Source organism: Protopterus annectens, chromosome 9.part0 (genome assembly GCF_019279795.1).
Source record: "Protopterus annectens isolate FY-2018-M chromosome 9.part0, PAN1.0, whole genome shotgun sequence".
Lineage (NCBI taxonomy): Eukaryota > Metazoa > Chordata > Ceratodontiformes > Protopteridae > Protopterus > Protopterus annectens.
Window position 1 is genome coordinate 1,947,096,115 of NC_056743.1, and position 23,240 is coordinate 1,947,119,354.

General features: G+C 40.9%; 1 protein-coding gene across 1 annotated transcript in view; it reads right to left on the bottom strand.

Annotated features, from left to right (window-relative positions):
• Positions 1–20,561, bottom strand: part of TNPO2 (transportin 2) — a gene marked incomplete in the record, with an annotated part of 2,382,582 nt that extends 2,362,021 nt beyond the window's left edge. Inside the window, 1 exon segment of the mRNA XM_044084755.1 lies at positions 20,302–20,561.
• Between the last annotated feature and the right edge of the window lie 2,679 nt (positions 20,562–23,240).

Genomic DNA, 23,240 nt, shown 5'->3' on the forward strand with positions numbered 1-23,240 from the left:
GAAATAAATAGATTGTTTAAAATCACAGTACCATTAATAACCTTGGATAAAAAACATTGGTGATTATACAACCATTGAATTAATCATAAAAACAATTCCATTGTAACCATATTGTTTTAGACCAACACCAATACAAATATTGATGCTGAGACCAATATGCAAAAGCAACAGTGCATATACAATAGATGTTACGTTATTCTTATACTACAAACGGGACTAGGACCTATGTAAAAAATGTGAACAATAATTTATAGCAACAAACTCAAACATGATGATACTTATGTATTCCTATATGCTGAAAATTATATCATTCCCACTTGGTGTATTTCTATTAACTGAATTTGTCAATTTCTACGATTAATTGAACTCTTGTAAAAAAATAATAATGATAAATGAATGCAGGAACCATTATTGTGTGGCTATCTTTCGAAGCTTTTCAATTTTAAAATACACATTAATGAACATTTCTCATTTAACCCTGGATATGCGTTAAGCGTTGAGTTTTATTTGCCATAAACGTTCACTTTTTTCTAATAGTAAACTGAAAGGACCCCCCCCCTCACATCTTGTTTAACGTGGTCAATAACTTAGAAACAAAATTTATGTTCAGGGTGAATCATGGTGTCTTGCCAGGGCATTTTCTTCTTTGCGCAAATGCTCCTCAAATGTTCATAAACCCTGTCTCAATCTGCACTCCGTTTTTCCTATATGGAAACATGGGCACCCTTGTTAAGTTGCTAAATAAACCACTCCTCTCTAGTTGCAATTAAATATACCTTTAACAACTTTATCCCATTCACCTCTTTTGGTTCCTAAAGACATGCAATGGCAATAGGAGCAATTACTACATTGCATCATGCCTTTGTGAAGAGTCAGAGAATTCTGTTGTGGTTTCTTTTGGAACAGTTCTTTTTGAAACGGAAACCTTTTTTCCAAACAATCTTTGGTTAACTGCCCAGTTTAGATATCAAACTGCTGTCATTATAATGAAAAATTGGGCAGTCTTAAATTATTTCTCTTATACCAAGGAAATCTAAGGAAAATCTCAAAATACAAGCAGAGTTAAACTCAACATTATTTGAATGTTCAGTTATTCCTTGCTTTACATTTCCTAAGTGTGGAACAGACCGATTATTAGAGAGCAACTTTTTGCTTCAAAATGCTCATTTATTCTTTTAAGTTTTATCTCCAATTAAGGCTTCTAACAAAGCAATGGGATATGCTCTGCTTAAGAACATCTGTTTCAAACTAGCATTCTTATTCGAAATTTTCTTCAGTAGTGATCATTCGCACAACTAGCTGGCCCTTGACCACCGACTTTCTGATATACTGGGTGTGCACTAAAAAAAAATGGAGGAATTTATTAGAGTATGTAGGTTTCCTAAATATCTTTGCTTCGTATACTTTTTGTTGTATGTTCTTACTCGGTGTTGCATCCAGGAATGAAATCGAATCTGTATTAAATGTGTGGGTTAGTTGTAAAAATTCTGTGCAATTAATGTATTGATATTTTTTTTCTGCAACATGCTCATCGCCTTTAATGATTATAAAGATGTCATCTATAAATCTCTCATAAAATTTAATTGCGTTTCAGAGAAAATTATTCTCAAACAAATTTTCCCAATATGACATCACCAAGTTAGCGAAACTAGACCCAGAAGGCGATCCCATTGCTACTCCTTTCTTTTGAATGTAAAACTGATCAAAAAGAATAAAATTATACGACAGTATGACATCCAATAATTCCATTACTAACGTGGCTTCCTCCTCAGAGGCATTTTTTGCCGCATTCTTGCTATAGCCCAGTCTATACCTAGCTGGTGTGGTATGCTGGTATATAGCTCCTTAACATCCACTGTTAGGAAGCTGTTCCTTGTTGAAATTCAAGATTGTTAATTTTTTCTAAAAATGCCCAAGAATCTTTAATGATCCACTGTTCAGTTGCTACATATTTTTTCATTAGTGTGTCCACAAATTTGGAGCAGGCATAAGTGGAAGACCTCCTTCCATCCACTATTGGCCTAAAGGGTGGATCATTGATGTTTTTATGGATTTTGGGCACTCCAAACAGAGGGTACTCTTGGAGACTCAACCATCAGATAATTAAATGTCTGAATATCTATTCTTGCTTCAAATGAATAGTTAATTTAAAAAACTTTTGGTAAATTGGTTAGATCTATTATATTCACTGATAGATGTTTCATGTGTGTCGGATGTTAATACTTGCTTGATCTTCCTCACAATCTGGTGTATCCATCACTACGATTTCCCCTCCCTTGTCTGGGTTCATCACCCTTACATTGGCTGACAACAACAAATCTATATTATCCTTCTCATCCTTGCTCATGTTGTACTTCTAATCCTCTACCATGTTAATTCAATCTCCCGAGATCCAATTCAAATATTTTTTTCAAAAGTATACAGTGTATTGTGTAATGGAGGATTATAACAACTATCAACCCTTAATTGATTGCCTATTGTGGGATGTCCACCTAAGAGTTTTTCAAGTTCAATTTCCTTACAAATAACATCGGATCACAAATTGTTTGTGCAATTCATTTTGGTTGTGGGTACAAATGTCAAACCTTTAGACAACATGTCTGCTACTTCTGTTACATGAAAGGTTGAGAAATTATAAACCATATAATCCTTGTTTGTTCCCAGCAATAACGAATGCATTTTGTTGTTGATTTGTCGGTGTCATCTCCTGTAATTGCTGTTCTTCCTGTTCTACTGCTTTTGTCAGCACCGTGGAAAACCCTGTTTGAAGTTAGAAGTAGCAGCCTGATTGTTCCTTGCCTCATTGTTATTACTTTCTCGGATTCTTTCGCTCCTTCTAATGTCCTCATTTTGCATATCATCTGTGTCAATGTCGTTATGCATCTCTCCTTGTTGTGAAACCTCTGTTACCAATGGGATGTTCTGCAGCGTATCTGTGCCATCATTCAATCTAAACTTCGTCATCTGTTGCTTTGACCATATTTGTGAATTTGGGGGTGGGGGGTATGCTGACCCTGTCTTGTATTGTAACTGGTCTCTTTGCAGTTTTTTTTAATTTTGGTTTGTCTTATTTTCTCAAGATGTTGTTCTATGCTTTGAAAGCAATGCTGATATTCATATTTATATCTCGTAAAGTCCATATGTTGCTTAATTTGTGCATCAAGAGATTCAATGACTGGTTCTAATTCTTTTGTTGACAAGGTATAATGTTTAATCATAGTTTGTAGTAATGTAAGCCGTTGATTGAAAAGTTTTATTAAATCTTGATGAAAAACTGAATCTGGCACAAGTCCTGTCAGATAACGCCAGGTTCTGAGTCCTTTTGGCACAATTTCTAACCTCAAACACTCTTGGAAGTATTCAATTTCTAAACAGAGCTTCTTGTATTTCAGCATGTTGTAATCCAACATATTTAACAATTCAGATATAATTATCTGGTGTGCTGTCATTTGGTGTGCTGTTATTAGGAGTATTCGCTCCAAATAAACCTATCGGCATCACTAACCAGTCTTTCAAGTTAGGTGTTTGAGTCAGAGTATTTTATTTATATTTATTTTATTTATTTATTTTACATTTATTGACCGGGCTAGTCTAGCTGGATACATGTCCATTTTCAGTAGAGGCCCGGGGAGAAAAGCTCCACAGATAAGAGAATACAGTTGTGTTGGTATTTGCATATTATTTTGAGATATGTTACACCATTACTATTGTTATTAGAACCAATATTACTATTAGACGGACTGAAAATGTTCAGCGTTCATCTTTGTGAGTCATACTGACAAACATTTGGTTCAATTATGATATTTTGTAAAGTACCCGTTTGTCCTGAATGCTGCCCAGGCATGGAATCCCTTTGTGCTGGTTGCAGGCTAGTGGAAACCTCCTGCCTGTCTGGTCCCGACTGTGAAGATGTTAAAACGACCATTCAGTCCTGTTGTTGCTGTTGCGCTACTACTACGGTATCCAACCTCTCGTTCATGGCCTCAACTTTCTGTGACAATTCAATCAAGATACTTAAATGCTGCATGGAATCTGTTTCTTCATTTTCAGTGCCCCTTAAAATATTCGGTGTGTTCTCCAGTGAGTTGTTGGCCATAGCGGTCCACGTAAACACAAAAACTGCTACAAACTAATCAACCAAAAACTCAGTACAAGAAACAGCTAAAGCTGTAACTCTTGGAAACACTATTATATAAATTTAAACGCTCTAAATATTACACACTTTTCATCTAACTCTGCTGGTTAAACTTCCTCAGAACACAAAATTCATTTGTTTACAAATGATATATATGAAAAAATAGCCCGCCAAAAACTTTCTAATTAGTGACATTATTAACTCTGGTTTAAATCCTACCTAGAAAACAGTCATCAAGCAGTCCTCTGGGACAAGATGCTGTCAACTCCCCTCCCCGTAAACCTAGGAGTACCTCAAGGTTCCATACTAGGCCCTCTTCTCAATATTTATCAACGACCTTAACACTACAATTCCTCAAGCCACCTGCATTCAGTATGCCGACGACTCTACTTTAATCTGCTCCGCCAATTCCCCAACCACACTCCACACCCTTACCCAGTATGTATTTAACACCGTTGAAAATTGGTTCATGCAACACTGCCTTCTCCTAAATGCAAAAAAACAAAATTATTACTCTACTCCCACTCGTAAATCACCGCAATTTCACTTCACTATAACCTCAAACAATGGAACCACCATAAACCCCGATACCACAACCCGTCTCTTGGGCATAACTATTGATAACCTTAGTTATGACGACCATATCAACTATACTGTAAAATCTGTTAACAAAAAACTAGGTTCACTGTATAGAATCAAACCCTTCCTTACAACTATAGCCAGAACCACAATAGCCCAAACTCATCTGATCTCTACCCTACTGTATGCTTCTGCTATTTACACTAACCTTTCCAAAGCAACCTTACCAAACTTGCCAATAGCTACAACATAGCCAGATTTGCTACTGGCAACCCTCAGAACACACCACTGTATTAACCTCAAACTGGGATGGCTAGAACTGCAACACCAACTACTCTATCATCAACTTACTATGACCCAAAGGATACTCTTCCACCCTAATAATATCCCAATCCTCACTAATCTTACTACCCCTTACAAAAATCTTACCACTCTTCGCTCAGCTGATAAACTTCTAGTTTCCACTATTAAATCAACAGCATTTTAAAACTCACTGGCTCTGCCCCTGCTCCAACCCCGACTGACCTCCCCACCTCAAACATTCCTGCTAATCCCTTTTATGGTACCTCCAGGATACTATATTGCCACTCTCTCCATGGCCTCACTGTACTATGATTTACTGAAAAAAAAAAAAAAAAAAAAAAATTACTTTTCATTTGCTTAACATTCATTTGCAATGATCTTAATGTTTTACCTGTATATGCTTATAGCTTGATATTGCTTTGTTTTCTATAATTGTATAATTAATGCCCTTCTTGGAGCTTTGTTTTCTATAATTGTATAATTAATGCCCTTCTTGGAGCTTTGTTTTCTATAACTGTATAATTAATGCCCTTCTTGGAGCTTTGTTTTCTATAATTGTATAATTAATGCCCTTCTTGGAGCTTTGTTTTCTATAATTGTATAATTAATGCCCTTCTTGGAGCTTTTCTCCCCGGGCCTCTACTGAAAATGGACATGTATCCAGTTAGACTAGCCCGGTCAACAAAATGTAAGTAAGTAAATAAATAAAGCAAAAAGGCTTATTTAAAAACTAATACCCATATTCATAAATGAACAAAATTATAATGTTACAACTTGTTTCAGAGAGGTTGGCATTTTACTAACAACTTTGATCCTAATAATAATAATATTTAATAAGAGTCTAAAATTCTCCTAAAACCCTGAGAAATAGTTTAAAATCACAATACCATTAATGAATGAACTTTTAACGGCAAATAAAACTCAACACTTACACATATCCAGGGTTAAATGAGAAATGTTCATTAATGTGTATTTTAAAACTGAAAAGCTTAGAAAGATAGCCACACAATAATGGTTCCATCATTCATTTATCATTATTATTTTTTTACAATAGTTCAATTAATCATAGAAAATGACAAATTCAATTAATAGAAATACACAAGTGGGAATGATATAATATTCAGCATATAGGAATACATACATATCATGTTTTTGAGTTTGTTGCTATAAATTATTGTTCACATTTTTTTACACAAGTCCTAGTCCCGTTTGTAGTACAAGAATAGTAACATAACATCTATTGTATATGCACTGTTGCTTTTGCATATTGGTCTCTGCATCAATATTTGTATTGGTGTTAGTTTAAAACAAGATGGTTATAATGTAATTGTATTTATGATTAATTCAATGGTTTTATCATCACCAATGTTTTTTATCCATCAAGGTTTTTTATCATTAATGGTATTGTGATTTTAAAACTATCTACTTATTTATTTCTCAGGGTTTGAGAAGAATTTTAAACTCTTATTAAATATTATTATTAGGATCAAAGTTGTGTTAGTAAAATGCCAACCTCTCTGAAAAGTTATAACAATTTTGTTCATTTATGAAAATGGGTATTAGTTTTTAAATAAGCCTTTTCCTTTAAGAACGAATGTCACCAATTAGGAAGTTTTTGGCGGGCTATTTTTTTCATATATATCATTTGTAAATGAATGAATTTTAGGTTATTTTATTTTATTTATTTAACATTTGTTGACCGGGAATGTCCGACTAGGTTCCACAGATCCTGTTTTCAGCGGAGGCCCGGGGAGAAATGCTCCAAATGCATGTCTTTGGAAAGTGGGAGGAAACCGGAGTACCCGGAGGAAACCCACGCGAATACAGGGAGAACATGCAAACTCCACACAGAAGGCACCCCAGCCGAGAATCGAACCGGAGAACCTCTTGCTGTGAGGCAACAACATTAACCGCTGCACCACTGTGTTCTGAGGAAGTTTAACCAGCAGAGTTAGACGAAGAGAGTGTAATATTTAGAGAGTTTAAATTTAATAGTGTTTCCAAGAGTTACAGCTTTAGCGGTTTCTTGTACTATACGTCTCAGAATTCCCATTTTCTGTGAAGCAGACTTCCTCCCTATCCTACTCAAGCACAACTTAAGACCAATGAATGGGTAACCAAATTCAGCCTTCATCTAGCTCCTTTGACAGGGTCAATAAATCACCAGCTATAAAGTCAAATCTGAAAGGCACATCTGGGTTGCACAGCTAGGCTTTTAAGGGCCCTAGTGGTAGTTAGCCTAGTGTACATATACTGCACAGCTTATAAAACAAAGCCTGTCTAGACCTACAGATATCACTGGCTTAAAGAAGGCTGAAAAAATAACTCCCCCTTTGGTATGCTCACAAAGACACCTTACCCGAAGGATAACTGACCTAAAAAAAAAAAAAAAGTGTCCTACACAGACCAACTCAAAGCCAGTCACTATCCTCTGCATCCTATACACCAACAGGTGACCTGGGTTAGGCATAAAAGGCATCCTCAGCCCCATTACCGATGGATTCACTACACAAATCAGCAGGTCAAATGTCCGGCGATCTAAATCTGCTCTGCATCAAAAGATTTTGGAAGGACAGATCTGAAAACGCCACTGCTCAGAGACTCCATCCACAAATAAAATATATCCCCGTCCATACTCCAGTGCAATTCGGATCTATGGGTTTGAAAACATTTATCCCAGGACTGCCTCCTGTACTAAATGGACAAACGGCTCCCAAATGCTTTATCCCATACATGGGTCCCCTCAAATTATCTATGGTATCATTCTAGTTACTCATTAGGGGTAATACACAAATAAAACCATGGGGTGGGCAAGGCCAATCTGACCAAATGGGATAGGTTAATTTGAGCACAAAGTTAAATTTGCTAGGCTTAAAATACCTCATACTGCACTCACATTGACAAATTCAGTAGAGGGCCAAAGTTTTCAAGCAGGAAACAATGAAATTAAACAGAATATTAAATTGGATTTGCAGAACAGGAAGCCACCCTGTCATCCCAGGAGATACAAAGACTGCAGGGAAAAGCAAAAATAGTTGCACGTGAACTTTAAGGAAACAAAAGGTAGAAAGGTGGATTAGTAACATTAGAAACACAGTTCACCAGTAAACCCAAAGGATATGGAAGATTTAAAGACACGGCTCTATAGTAGATTATATAACAAACTAGTAACTATGCCCGAGCTGGAAAGCTTGATTTTTTTTTGGGGGGGGGGGCGCGAGATTAGAATCAATAAGCTTGAAAGACAGGAGGTGCTGTTTACCAACTTAAATAGGAAATGTATCACTGCATTAAAACAGTCCAATGAGAACTCCAGGATGGGATGGAATACAATACCAATGGCAATAAAAAAAAGCCACGAAGGATATTAAAAAGATGCCAAAGAGGAATGAAGATGGTCCCAAAAGGACATTAAAAAAAAAAAAAAAAAAAAAGGCATTTCAGACAAACTCAAAGGTAAAAGGTCCACGTAAATCCAGGATTGTATAGATGCATTTCTACCCAGAACCCCAATAAAACATTTATATATAGTTATTAGTAGAAAGGACTACCCAAGATTTATTTTAACAGGAAAGTCGGACTTGAAACAAAACCAATTTTCAGCAGAGGTCCAGGAAGAAATACTCCAGAACCATGATAAAACGTTTATAGATGGATATTAGAAAGACTACCCAAGACACAATTTAGGCCAAACAAATGATAGCATTCTTAAAACGTATTCCAGTCCGACATGGAAAAGGGGACAGAATCAAGTTTTTTCTTGCCCTGAATGCTCAGAAAGTATTGGACTGGTTTCTCTAGAAATATCTGTGGTATTCTTTTATTGAATTAAGGGAAATGAATAGCCAGTTGCTATGTTAATTCACGCTAGTGTCACTTCAGAATTCAGAAGTAGATGCACTCAGCAAGAATGCCCTCTATTCCTGCCTTTAACAACTTGGAAGGTCATAGACCCGAAGAGGGAATTCCACAATAGCTTGGGATTTTAGAACAATTTCAGATCAGGATACACAAATGTCACTAAAACCAAATCTCCATGTACATTATGCCAGCATGGGTAACTTAGTCCTGACATATCCATATTTATGGAATCATTTTAAATATTTCTTAAAAATAAGTGACACTGTAGATGAGACAGGACGGTCTGCAAATACAAGCTCGGAAGTTGAATACAAAATGAGAGTTAATGGAAACCGGCTTTGAATAAAGAATAAAAACTGTTAAGTGTTTGTTGTCCCATTAATTGTGTGGCAGTCATTTTTTTTACCCAAGAAATACTGGGACAACTTTGGAAAATGGCAGAAAAATAGAGTAAAATGACAGGAAATGACTGATAAAAGAAGCCTAGCCATACCTCATTTGGAGTATAAACTATAGGGCAGCACAGGTTAGGCTGGTCTACCGCCTATAAAGTGGAAACGTATAATACAAAGGCTGATGATAAAATATTTAGTATTGCTTGAATAGCAAACAAAATTTTTTTTTTTAAATCAGATCTATGAAACATTACTATGATTTAGGAAAGACTTTGAATGGAAGTTTGATGTTGGCCCAAATGGTTTGATTACAGCCACAGGTAACAGAAGCAAATTGAAGGGTGGTGGTGTACGGGTCACAAGACATTACTGGGAGCAAGTAAAGATTGAAGGATTGGTCAGAGTAGCTTAGATTGGGTAAATGTTAAACTCCACCTTACATTAAGGGGTGTGCTGGAATACAGAGGAGTTTATGAAAGACTAATACATGAGGCAAAGTTAAAGACTACAGGAACAGCAAGTACAAAACTGGTAAATATTAGAAAGGCTACAACAAATAAGACAAACCACAACACCAAATTCTTCAAATTTATACAAGGGGTTTGGGTACAGAAAATTATTTAAAGAGAGTGCAGAGACAAAAACGGTGTCAGAATAGAGGAAGAATTTTGGTTGCACAACTGTGCTAGCCTAATAAAGCCAAAGAGTAGAGACAAAAAAAGAAGTTATGTCTTACCATAACGTTCCATCTGAGGTGTTGATCTTTCCAGTCATCACCGATGGGTTCGGTTCAGAGCCCTCGGAACAGAGTCGGCCTTATACCAGGCTTGCGTGCACCAAAAACTCAGCTAAGCTGGTACCCACAATGCCCTTTGCTCGGTTACCTCAGATCAAGTTTGCATGCAACATGTAGAGAAAGAATAAACAAGAAGCCAACTCTGCACAGAAACCCTAATACACCACGAAGACCCAGAAGATCCATCAGGAACCTTAGGAGGGGGTCGGTGGGAGGGTGTGATGACTGGAAGAAATCAACAACTCAGATGGAACGTTATGGTAAGACATAACTTCTTTATCTGAAGTTAATCTTCCTATGCATCACTGATGGAACAGAATCCCCAGCTACTTGGAAAACCTGGGTGGCCCTTATGGAAGAACATTCCTGAGAACCATTGAGCCAAAGGCCACCCTTCCCCTGGAGATCCGATCCCATTTGTAATGCTTGATAAAAGTGTGGGGCTTAGCCCAAATAGCAACTACACAAATGTCATCCATGGAGGCCCTAGAGTGGACGGCAACAGATGCTGCAATAGCCCTAGTCGAGTGAGCTTTGATTTGGCCCGGCTTAGATCCCTCCGTAAGTGAATATGTGAAGGAAATGCAATCCCGGAGCCATTTAGACAAAGTAACATTTGATACTGCACCTCCCATTCTAAGGCCTGCAAAGGAAACGTAAAGCTGGTTCGACTTGCGGAATGATTTAGTTCTGTCCAGATAAAAGCATAATTGTCTATGAACATCCAGGGAATGTAGGCAGCATTCCCCCTTGTTCGAGTAATTTGGGAAGAACACGGAGCTCAATGGACTGGTTAATGGAAAAGTCAGAAACCACTTTGGGGAGGAAGGATGGGTTAGTTCGGAGTGATACTCTGTCATTGTATAAGATCAGATAAGGGCTCTTGATTCCTCACACTTGTAATTCCGAAATTCGTCTTGCTGAAGTTGTAGCCACCAGGAATAAGGATTTCCAAGATAAGAATTTTAGGTCACAGGTAGCAGCCGGCTCAAATGGGGGCAGAGAAAGCCTACAGAACCCAAGACAAATTCCATGCCTCCACCGGCTGTATGACGGGAGGCCTGCTGTGAAAAATACCATTGAAGAAGGTCTTGCAAGATGAGAGGAGACTAGTGGTACTCCTTCAGACTAGTTATGGAAGTTGGAAATAGCTGCTAGATGAACTCTTGACGGTAGAAGCAGAGGCACCTTTGTCAAACAGCTCAGCCAAATAATGAATAGTGGCCACGGGGGCTGAGAACGGGTCTAGCTCCTGATTATGTGACCAAATGGAGATTATTTTCCATTTATTCTTGTAAAGTTTCCTGGTGGATGGTTTATGAGAAGCCAAAATAATATCCCGAACAGGTGAAGAAAGGTTCTTGCCTAGCAACTGGGTGGACAGACTCGGAGGAGTCAGCTCTTATGGGTGAGAAATGAGTTCCTGACTAGTGTCTAGGTTCCATGGAGGTCGTAACAGATTAGGTCAGAAGGGAAAACACACTTGAGGCCAAAAAGGAGCAATGAGGATCGCTTTGCTTCTCAACCAAATCGCCTTCCGCAGAAAGAGGGAAATCAGAGGAATCAGTGGGCAAGCATAAAGGAGACCCGTGGACTAGAGCGTCTCTCAGTGACTCCAAGAGGGAGAAAGAGGGCAAAGTAGCGGATGCATTTTGCATTTGAAGGGGAGGCGAAAAGGTCGCAGCATGGCTGGCCCCAACTACTGAAAATTTCCATCGCCACACTCTGGTTGAGAGACCACTCGTGCGGATGAAGTATGCATCTGCTCAGTCTGTCCACAATCACGATGGAGCTCCCCGGGATGTGCGTTGCGATCAGGAAGCGGTTGGAAGCAGTCACCCACTGCCAGATTCTCATGGCTTCGCGACAACAGGGATAGGATTTGGTCCCTCCCCGTTTATGTACCAGACCACAGACATGCTGTCACACTGGAAAGCTATCGTTCCGGACAGAAGTGGATGAAATGTTTGAAACGCCAACAACACCGTTCTATTCCAGGACATGGATATGCAACTTTACCTCTACATCAGAGCACATACCTTGGACTGACTTTCCCTGGAAGTGCCCCCCCCCCCCGAGAAGCATCCAGGTCACCATGGCACTGGGCTGTGGAACCCAGAAGGGACGACACTAAAGATTTTCGTCTGTACGCATCCACCAGGAGAAGATCTTGTTTGCAAATGTTGGTGATGAGAATCTTGAGTTCAGCGGGGTGGTCATTGGGTATCCACTGGGCCTGAAAGAGCCATTGCAGCACTCGTGCAGTCTGGCTAAGGGGACTATGTGGATGGCTGCAGCCATAGATACCAAGGCTTTAAGAATCTCCCTTGCAGACACCTTGCTTTGGCAGAGTATCGCCTGAACTTATCCCAGAGTCTCTGAAGCTTGTGGGGAGGAAGAGAAATTAGGCTTGACTGCATGTTGAATACTGCCCCTATGAATTCCACCTGCGATGGATGGAGCTTTGATTTCTGACAGTGTATGGTGATGCCCAATGACTCTGCTAGGGCCAAGGTGTAGCAGAGGGCCCTGACCAGGAGATGCTTGGTGGGGGCTGAGAGGAGCCAATTGTCTGGATATGGAAACACCTGGAATCCCTGAAGTCTCAGATGGGCTGTTACCACTGCAAGAAGTTTTGTGAGCACTCTGGGGGCCGTCGAGAGACCGAAAAGCAGGGCTCTGAAGTGGTAGTGATTGGCTCCCAGACAGAAACAAAGAAGGTTCCTGGTGCGCTTGTCCATCTTGATATGGTAATACGCATCCCGGAGGTCTAATGAGCACATCCACACACCCTCCTGCAGATAGGGGAGGATGGATTGAATCGTGACTACGTGGAACTTGGCCTAAATTACTGATTTGTTTAGATGACCGTGATCCAGAATGGGCCTCCAGTCCCCCGTTTTCTTTGACACCAAAAAGAATCTTGAGCAGAACCCTGAACCGCACTGATCTGAGCGGTCCTTTTGGATGGCTCATTTTTGAAGTAGCTTTCATATCTCGGAAGATGCCTCCTCCCTTTGACAGTGTGAACATCGGGTAGGGATTTTGGCGGTCTTGGATAGGATATTAGTGGAATATGGTAGCCTCTAGTAATGATTCTCTGCACCCACTAATAGTTCGTAATGGAAAGCCAGGCATCTTGGTGCAGAGAGAAACGCACCCTGACTGCCTCCAGAGGAAAGCAATCTGGCAGTGCCTCAGGAGAGCTGATATGGTCTGAGAAGGGATCTCTGGAGCCCTGGTTCCAGGGACCCCCTCTGCCCCAAAATGGACATCTTCCATTATTGGAACCCCTCTGCCTCTGGAGGAGTCCTCACCACGTGAGTCTCGCAAAGGACCTTGAGACTTCTTGTGCCATATTTTTCCGCTCCTCTGGTTCCTGGAGAATGAACACTGAGGTTTGGAAAAGTGTAGGCCAACGGCAGACAAGGTCTACCAGTCTTGCTCGCACCTGGCTAGTGTATCCTTGACCTTCATACCAAACAGAGCAGAGGGCTCGATAGGGGCAATTAGAAAGGAAGACTTGGAGTCTGAGGTCACAGATGAGCATCCAGGCGTGACGTCTCATGACTACGCCTGTACCCGCAGCTCTAGCTACTCCTTCGGTTGCCTGTGACAGCAACCTCATGGATGAATTAGATATAGATTCTAGGGTGGCAAGTTGAGAAGCAACCTTGTCTCGTGCTCCATCCGATACTTGGCCCGCAAGAGTTCCAGAGAGTTTGAAGATCTCTCTGGAGCCTTGTAAAATGTGCCATAACGTTCAGAGACCTAACCGCGAAGGCACTGACACAGACTCTCTTCCCTAACCTGTCCACTGCCCAGGAATCTATTGGGTGGGCAAACAGCAGGACTCTCTTCTGCAAGGTCCTTTTTCGTGACAGCCGCCATCACCATAGCGTCTACTTTCAAGCCTCGACCAATGGGGCTGATTCTCTGGAAGGGAGAGTACTTTGATGATCTGGGGATGGCCTCAGAGTCAGGGTTCTTCCAAGCCCATTGCACGATGAGTTTAACCAGCTTATTGGCGGGGGGGGGGGCACCCAAGAAGTAGAGGGCCTGAGCAAAAGGCCTGCAGGAATACGGTTTCCTCTTAGGAAGGCGTTATGGACTTCCAATCACCCCTGTTTCAAGATTTCCAATATGTCCCCGAAGGAGACAGTCAGGGGGTGACTGTAGGGACCCTTCCCCATCATCTAAATCTGAATCCTCTGAGTGACTCCTCTGGGGAGTCAGAGTCTCTCCTCTTACACACCGGTTTCCGAGGAGGTTCTTCGGTGGGAACATCTAAAGACTCGGAAAGTGAAATGCCCTGAACAGGGGACTCCTGGGCCTTGTGCTCTCGGAGTCCTGGGGGGTGGACTTTTGACAGCTGCGGCTCAGAGGGAACGGGGGGGGGGATAACCAACTCTGGAGAATTGCTGGCAGCAAGCGCCCTCTTCATCACCTGGAAAGCGAGCCCGCCCAAAGAGGAATGGGAGCCCAGAACCGAAAACAGAATCTGAACAGGGATCATACCCTGCTTCAGATGGACTGCCCCTGGGAAAGGGGCCTCAAATCAGGCTCTGAGCGGTAGTCACCCTCTGCTCCGAAGGCGGGGCCAACAGTAGGAACAGACACTGGAACCTCAACCCTCCAAGCAGGAGATTGAGTAAGGGTGGGTTCCGATAGAACCGGCACCCAAAGGGACCTCTGAGCCTCAGACAGGGTTGTCAGCACAGAGGAAGGAATTCCTCTAGTAAAAGTTGGATAGATGAGCCTTGTAACAGAGGGGTCCAATGAAGAAGTGTAAGTAGGGGTTGCTGGAGAAAGAGACCCAAATCCAGGAGTGGTATAGGGTCTAGGTGGATTAGAGATTCCCCTAGCAGTCAGCAGCTAATCAAAAAAAGTCACACCACATCCAATTCGGAAAGGCTCCCGGTTGATCTCACCGATGCACCTGAAGGGGAGTCAGGCCTGTCCAAAAAGGGGCTGCAGGCTCGTCTGGCAAATGGTTCCACATTGGATGAGTATCGGGTCCGTGGTGTGTTGCAGAAAGGCACCGATTTCAATTTTGCAACAGGTAACGGTATGGTCGGAGCCGTGAACAGGCTCAGAGCAGAAGTCACTAAGAGTAGACAATAGGAACGGTTCTGAAGACGTTGTAGGAACAGATAACAGGGTCAATACAGGCGATGTCGGTGCCAATAAAGATGCAATACTGGTCAGACGCAATACTGGTCAGACACAGGCAGTGTCATAATTGTCAGTGCCGGGGTGGGTGCAGACGAGGCTACCTCGGTAAACTTTACTGGAGCTGAGCTCAGAGCCGATGTAGTAGTCGGCACTGAGGAGGCAGGACAGTGTTCAGACGACTTATGGGGCTTGTACCCTTTACCTCTGTTACCAGCCAGTAGAGAGGGGTCCGATCAAGGACATTTCTTATCCGAAGCAGGAGGGGGCGAGACCTCCATCGCAGAAATGGCCACTGAGAAAGGTGAAGCAAGCAGGCCCTTTAGAATAAGTTTGTTACGACATTAATTCAGCATCTGCTGACTGAAACTAGCACAGATATCACATGGGCGGTTTTGCCAGCAAATGCAGAACTCCCAAACAGTAAACATTCCTCATGCAGGTCACCACTGCAAGAAGAGCAGCGTTTAAATCCCGTAGTTCCCTTCTTTTCAGACATTCCAAACACAATCACACTCAAAGGACAGAGAGAGGAAAGAGGAAATGGAGGGGAAAAGTAAATACCAGCAATGGTAAGAGAAATACCTGTGGGTAGAGCAGTAGCAATAGACAAGTCAAGGAAGAAAAAACTAAATATTTATGGACAAAAGCACTTAGCTGGAGAGAAAGGTGAAACGCTGCTATATGGCTGCGCAGCAAAAAATCTGAGGTAACTAAGCAAAGCACATTGTGGGTAGCAGCTTAGCTCGAGAGTTTTTGGTGTATGCAAGCTTGGTATAAGGTAGACTCTGTTCCAAGGGCTCAAAACAGAACCCATCATTGATGAACAGGAAGATTAACAACTTCAGATTTAGAGTTTTCACATGGAAGTACCTGCACAAATAATTTTTATACACCAAATTACACAAATGTTTCTTCAGGTCTCACGGCAGCGATGCAACAACAAAAAAACAGGAGACTGGAAACATTCTAAGCATGTGATAAGTTGACAGATTTTAAAAGGGGTCACAACAAATTGAAGTATGAATTTTAAGCAGAGACTTGAAATATGAAAAAATTCTTACTTTAACTGGATAGTCTCTTCTGGCTTACAGAAATTCAAGAGGCATTTTTGTAATAACAGCAAAATCCCCCAATAGATCTTTCATTTAATAGAAGACAAAGCACATGAAGACTAAACAGACGAAGCACATACCAAGCAAATTCCATTATCAGAAATGGGATTTAACTGACAAATGGAAGTACAACAAATGAGGAAAAACTAGTTTTACCATACATAAAATTGTACATTCCCAAGTGATTTAGCCACATAGCAGCACAATTAGAAATTGAGAACTGAAGTCATACATGTAAAATAAAGAGGTCAAGCTTCATAGAACTAGCAAAGGGATGCTTTTCCCCCATTTCCTCCCTTTTTGACACCTGAACCTCAATGACTGGAAGGGATGGACTGTATGTTGAAACTTGGAGTTTCACTTAACTGTAGATGTTTCTCTACATAAAGAAGCTGTTCAAAAAAATTAACTGATCTAGTTCTCACAAATACAGCCTCCATCGCACCCTACACATTATCACCTCCATCACTGGTTAGATGTGACCCAGTTTTAATAAATTAAAATTTGAACTTTGTGTTTCAGATATTTAAAGACAGCTGTAAAGGGTATTTAGAAAACTTTGGGAGTGTACGGGTTAAAGTAGTGGAGAATTATCAAAACCTGTGCAGAAGATTACCTAGGAATAAGATATACTAACTGTCTCTGAGAGCAGCTGATGCATGGAATAGACTACCATATTACAAGCATTTATTTAAATATTTAACTGGAATACTTATTTAACAATTGCTGTGGTATACTGAGACTAGGAACATTATTGCCAGTACCTAAAATTTTGTATGCACATACATGTCAACAAAACCCAACTTGTTTGCAAATCCAGATTTTTTCCAAATGCAAATCTGTTAGGGATAGCTGGATGCCCTGATGTAATCAAGAACCCCTTCCCAAAAGCCAAGCACCTGACGGATTATATTCACATCTCAATGGAGACCCATAAGTGCCTACCCAACATGAATATGTTACCAGATTGAGAAACGTATCCAAATGTTAGAGCTATATAACAGAATACATAAAGAAAACTTCTCTACACTTTGCACTCGAGTAAACCTAGAGGCCAAGCAAAACGTGGTTTTGCCACAAGTATGAAGACCGCCACTTCTGTAAAAAAATTGGCATAAAACAATTCAACTATTAGACTCGTTCGGAACACCACAACACTGCAGCAATCTAACATATCACTTAGACTTTGCACACTTGTCCCTTTCAACTCTTCCCCCAACATGCCTTTGCATCTCCACCCCCACTGAAAGTGAAAATAGGAACTGTTCAAAGCAAACAATGCTATGAGCCAGGGTGCTTCATGACACTTATGTAATGACACTACTAAAACCTGTACAACCTCAGCCTTAAAACTAGCTATGCTGGAGGTGTACAGAACCTGCTGTGGTCATTCTCTTCCACAAGGGTGGACAAACCTGACAACCACATACCAATAAACCTTACCAACCTTATTTGGCAAGTAATGGAGCACACTGCGGAACCCACGAACAAAAAAACTAGCAGCTTACACTCCCTGGACCCAAACCAGTTTGGATCCAAGAAGCTCTTCCAAAACTCAGTAAACAGTTATGGAAAAGTCACTGAAGCAATTGGTGGGGCTAAACACTGATAAGATTCCATTCCTAACTGCAAAACCCCTCAAGACATGTCAGTGGTCATTTCCAAGTAGTAACACTGTTCATTGATGCAAAACCTTCCATGCTATAAAATAATACAAATTGCAACATAAACCAAACTTACAACACAAAAGTGCAGCACACAAGTTTTACATAACTGCCAGGACACTAGTTTGTAGACCTGAATAGTGCGGGCAGATCAGGTTTGTCTGCATCCAAATCAAATTAGGATAAAATGAAAGTGCAGCTATAAGCAGGTGCAAGTTTACCAGAATAATCTGTGAATAAAAAGAGTTACTCAAGTTCCACGAAAGCAAAGAAAATGCATTTTCAAGTTGCATCCTTGGCACCAGTGACATTTACATCAAATCAATGCCAACACTTTGAAAGTAGTAAAAAAAATAAATCCTGACTCTTGGATCTGTATAAATTATCACTAAACCCCTATTTCCAGCTCTACTTTACCCTATAAAGTCTAACTATACTTAACTGCAAACCATTTTTCATCTCTTTGTAAACAAAATTTGTATACGTAAATATAGCCTGTTTATTATCGTACAATACTCCTACAGAAATCAAACGAGGAGTCTCCGACTTGACTACATTACCCATTGGATCACTCAACCCCCATTTATACTGTTAAACATTTTCTCTGTAATTTGTATTTTTTACCCTCTAAAATGGAGCTCTTCTCCCTGGACCGCTGCTGAAAATGGGCCAGAGTGTTAGTCGGACCGTCCTGCAAACAAAAGGCAATAAACACAAAGTGCATAAACTCATTTACATATCTAAACAAATTAGAATGAAGCACAAGACAGTCACCACATTCTTGACAAAGCAACTTCATAACATTTCACTGAAAGTCTCAGTAATTTTGGCAGGGTGCCAGTGCAGCACAACTAAATTTTACACTGTCTTGTATACCATAATAGAATACAGGGGCCACTTTTTTTTTCTTTAATTAATAGATAAAATACATGACCCAACTTGAAAAACCTCAACAATTCCTCACCAAGAAGAGAGGATGATTTGCATGAGTCACACAGATCACCTTAAAGCATTCTTGTGCCACATCTCATAATAGTATTTGGACAACCTCTGCTACAAGCCCTCATGTGACCTAGTCGAGTAACTTCTTGCATACAAAACCAGTTCGACATAATAAAGTCAACAGATGCAAACGGTACCTGTTTGGAAAAGAAACAGCTCGTCCCATGCTCTACAACAGACATTGTATTACAGCAAAACAGCAATCTAGCCCTCTTCAGTCTAAACGAGTGGACAACTAAATTCAACACAGGACTGGCCCTCAAACCCTCGTACAAAAAGTGGAAGTTGTGACCAAGCTACAGTTTGGTAATAACTGATGAACCTGCCTTGTAAATGGTCGGGGGAAAAAAAAAAAGGTCCAGCCAACTACTCTTCCCCCAATACTGTTCACGCCCAGGTTAACTAAGCCGCCTGCATGACCAGCGCACCTACTTCATCCGCACCGTACACAATTCCTTTTATACAGGAGATATATGCAAGTTTCTTCTGTGAAGATACCCGTTTCAATCAAAAGGCTCTTGCCAACCAACATACAACTGTAAAATCATAAATTTTACTTAAATACTTTGACAAATCGGCTGCATGTAATCCAACAGCCCCATTTAATCCAATGTGAAAAACTGAAACATTAATGCTCGGGGAAAAAACTCACCCAAAACATCGATTTTTTTCTTTTCATTTTACTGTTAACCCTAGAAATACCCAAGAAGCACAACACGCTAGGTTGCATCAACGTCGCTATCACAACTCAAAATACGCGCTACTCTTTCATACAGCATCCACATTTTAATAACGCCCTCAAACTCTATACAACACAACCAAAAAGTGTGAAAGTGGATTCTAAATCATGTCCAAGCCACACCGCATCGCCTCTTCTACAGCTACAAAAAAGGGAAGTATCAACAGTATACAAGAAAACAGATTAAGCTACCGGTGTAAACTGAATCAAAGTCTCTGGAGAGGCGTAAAGCGGCATCTCTACCTATTTGGTCCAAAAACTTAACCTTAACACTTTGTGGAAATAAACCAGGCCCATCAACATTGACAACAGAGTCCGGAAATACCGACTTAACCAACACAGGGAGCAATACCCCAAATAATTACGTACCACAACATACAAATGTTACCTTCCCGACGTTGCAGAAGGCCTGCACTCAAGAGCCACGTTATGAACGAGGATGCCTACTGTCCATCATAAGTAAATTTACAGACCCCGAAGATACTCTACAGTGCCCCGCTACCACCACAACCCTCGCCAACTAAAAAAAGCTATACCTACAATCATTGTTAATGAAACAGGCCTAAGGCCTACTTTCCACACATCAATCCCCGGAACTCCCGCCTTCCATTTGTTCAATATAGCCAGTCTTCTACAGACCCACCAAGCACAAGTTTTGTGCAAGCGCGAAAAGTAGAACGCGCGTCGTGCCATTACAAACCGGCAACACGGGACAAGTCCCATTTACTGACTAAACGGGCCCGGTCATACTAGCCCCCTTAACCAAAAGGAGAAGACATCTCCGCACAGGCAACACACGGGGATCCACTACTCTGCTCTAGTGGGTTAAAACCCTTTCCGATAACTGCGAAGTGTTACTAAACAGTTTAAAACGTTTAACATGTTTGAGTTTATAAAAAAGAAAAAAAAACTCACAAGTGAGCCTTTGGTTAGCCACCTGATGATACTTTAATCTTTTTAAACACCGTATACTTAAGACTATTTTTCTTTCCTTTTTCAATTTCTTTTATCGGTCTCGTGTTAACTCTATGGGAACTAGTATGACTCAAGGCGGCTTCCGTCTGGGTTTTAAAAAATTCTCCGTGTCCAATAGGAAGGCGGAAGAAGGGCACCCAGCGGTATGGGTTAAAATGTGCTTCTGACGTTTTCCATTCAGAGGCGGAGTTTCTTCTTGAAGGGGTTAAGGGTTAGGGAATTGACATGTTGGATGCAGAGCAGCGTGGTTTTATTTATATTTAAAGGATATTTGTATTGTAATATTAGGAAATGTAAATTATTTTGTTTTCAGTGAGATTTATGCATATTTTACATTAACTATATGCGCAGTATTGCTTATAGCTGATAATAATTTACTGGGTTGCAACGGTGAGTATTATTTTTAATATAACCAGCCCCAAAACAGATGGTGAAACTCAAGCAGTCATTTCTACAGATTGTATTTGGGATAGTTGCATTTGTAGGCTGGGGAATGGCGTCCCCTTGAAAATATCTAAAGGGAAGAATCTAAGTATGGAGACAGCCATTGTAAAGTTAAAGAGTTTTTACCAAAAAGGACACAGATACAGATGTTTTACCATATCCCTAGTACATCTGGTAAATTATCGAGGATTATAGTTAGAAATGACAGACGAGTTTCATACTGCTTAATGTGCCAAAAATCCACATTGATGCAAAACGTTTGTTCATTTTTGTAGTGAATTAGGGTAAATTTGAAATGTTCACTGATTTTGGGCCTTTGACCCCCTCCCCCACTGATTTTGGGCCTTTGACCCCCTCCCCCCATTATTTTAGGCTATGTCCAGAATTCTTGACAAAAAGGTTGAGAGGTAGGGACGGAAATTGGGCGGCATGACAGTGCATGGTTCTCCATTGCCTTCTCTGGGAATTCTACATGCCTCTTTGCACATCTGGGTATTGACCCAGCGTTTCAGTCTCCTTACGCTTCCCAAAGACATAGGTGGCCAGCATTACATACAGCAACCAGTCTGTGTTGGTGCTAACCATTACTTGATCAGTAGGAGTACAATCATTTTGTACCAATACTCTCCAGAAGTGCAACCAGCACTCTTTCCTTGCTGGTACTGGACAGAATTCCACCCGGAAGTGCATCCAGCACTCCTCGGATGGTGTCGGCCTTACTCCACTTGGCAGTTCACCTGACATTCTTTCCGTGATGATGATAGCCAGCATTCAAGCTTGCACTTCTGTGCCACTGCCATATGACTTAATCCAGCACTCCAAATGGCAGTCATTCTATGCCAGTGCCATCTGGCCAACATTGAATCCAGCACACCATTGACCACTACAGTGGTCCACTAAACACTCTGCCTGGAAATCAACTGTCCACGTTGTTGTTCTACTTGGTTCTCTACTCACTGGTGCACATCTGTGACAGCTACATCTGGACAAACCAGTCAGCTGGTTTAGGTTATACTTTGCCTAGCATGAATTATGTGCATGAAGCCAGCTATCACTGCAAAAAGACCAGCACTGGGTCTTTGCAACAGACAGTTGTTCTGCAGGTCCTACTAGTATTTCACTAGTTCACCCAGCAGTCAATCCAGAATAGATTGTGTGTAAGGTGCCCCCCAGCACCCAACCCAGGACAGCACAGCTGGGTCTGTTAAACATATAGCTATGTCCGATCAAGGTATTCTGGTGTTTTATCAGGTGCAGTATCTAGATGGTCAGTAAATGAGGCAGAAACAATGAGGATGTGAAGCAGTGTTCATAGCATTAAAGGTGCATATCTCATATGTATAAAAATTAACATTTTGCATGTGAGGAGGAAGAAAATCATGGCAAAAATTAGGAGGTGCAGCACCCAACAGGATAAAAGCATTCTCATCAAACTAAACAAACAACTCAGTAGACAAAGTCTACCAAAGCAAAGTCTGAGTTAAGTTTGGCCTTGCAGGCCAAGGACAACCACAAAGCATTCTTTAGCTATGTCCACAACCTCAAAGGCAACACACAATTGTGTGCAGAGCTCATTGCAAATGGAGCCACCTATACTGAGCCAGAAGATATAGCAAACCTCCTGGCTGATAAATTCAACTCCGACTTTATTCCTCTCTCCCCCTCAACCTTCCCTCAGGAAATATCATCAAATATAACTCCCCCTGCTGTCACTAGGGAACAGGTCCTTAATGCTCTCTCTAAGACCAAGAACACTGCATCAACAGGCCCAGACAATATCCCAAGATGCCTTCTAAATAGCATAAAACATGACCTATCGGGTCCTTTGGAATTACTATTTAACTGTAGACTCCAAGCAGGCTTCATGCCTCATGAATGGAGAAAGGCAACGGTCATCCCTCTGCACAAAGGTGGGCTATCTACAGACCCTGGAAATACAGACCCATACGTTTCATTAGTCTTGCATGTAAATCTATGGAAAGAATGATCATGGAAATGATCAGTAGAGATATAGTAAGCCTCCAGACACTGGACCCAACCCAGTTTGGTTTTGTCAAGGG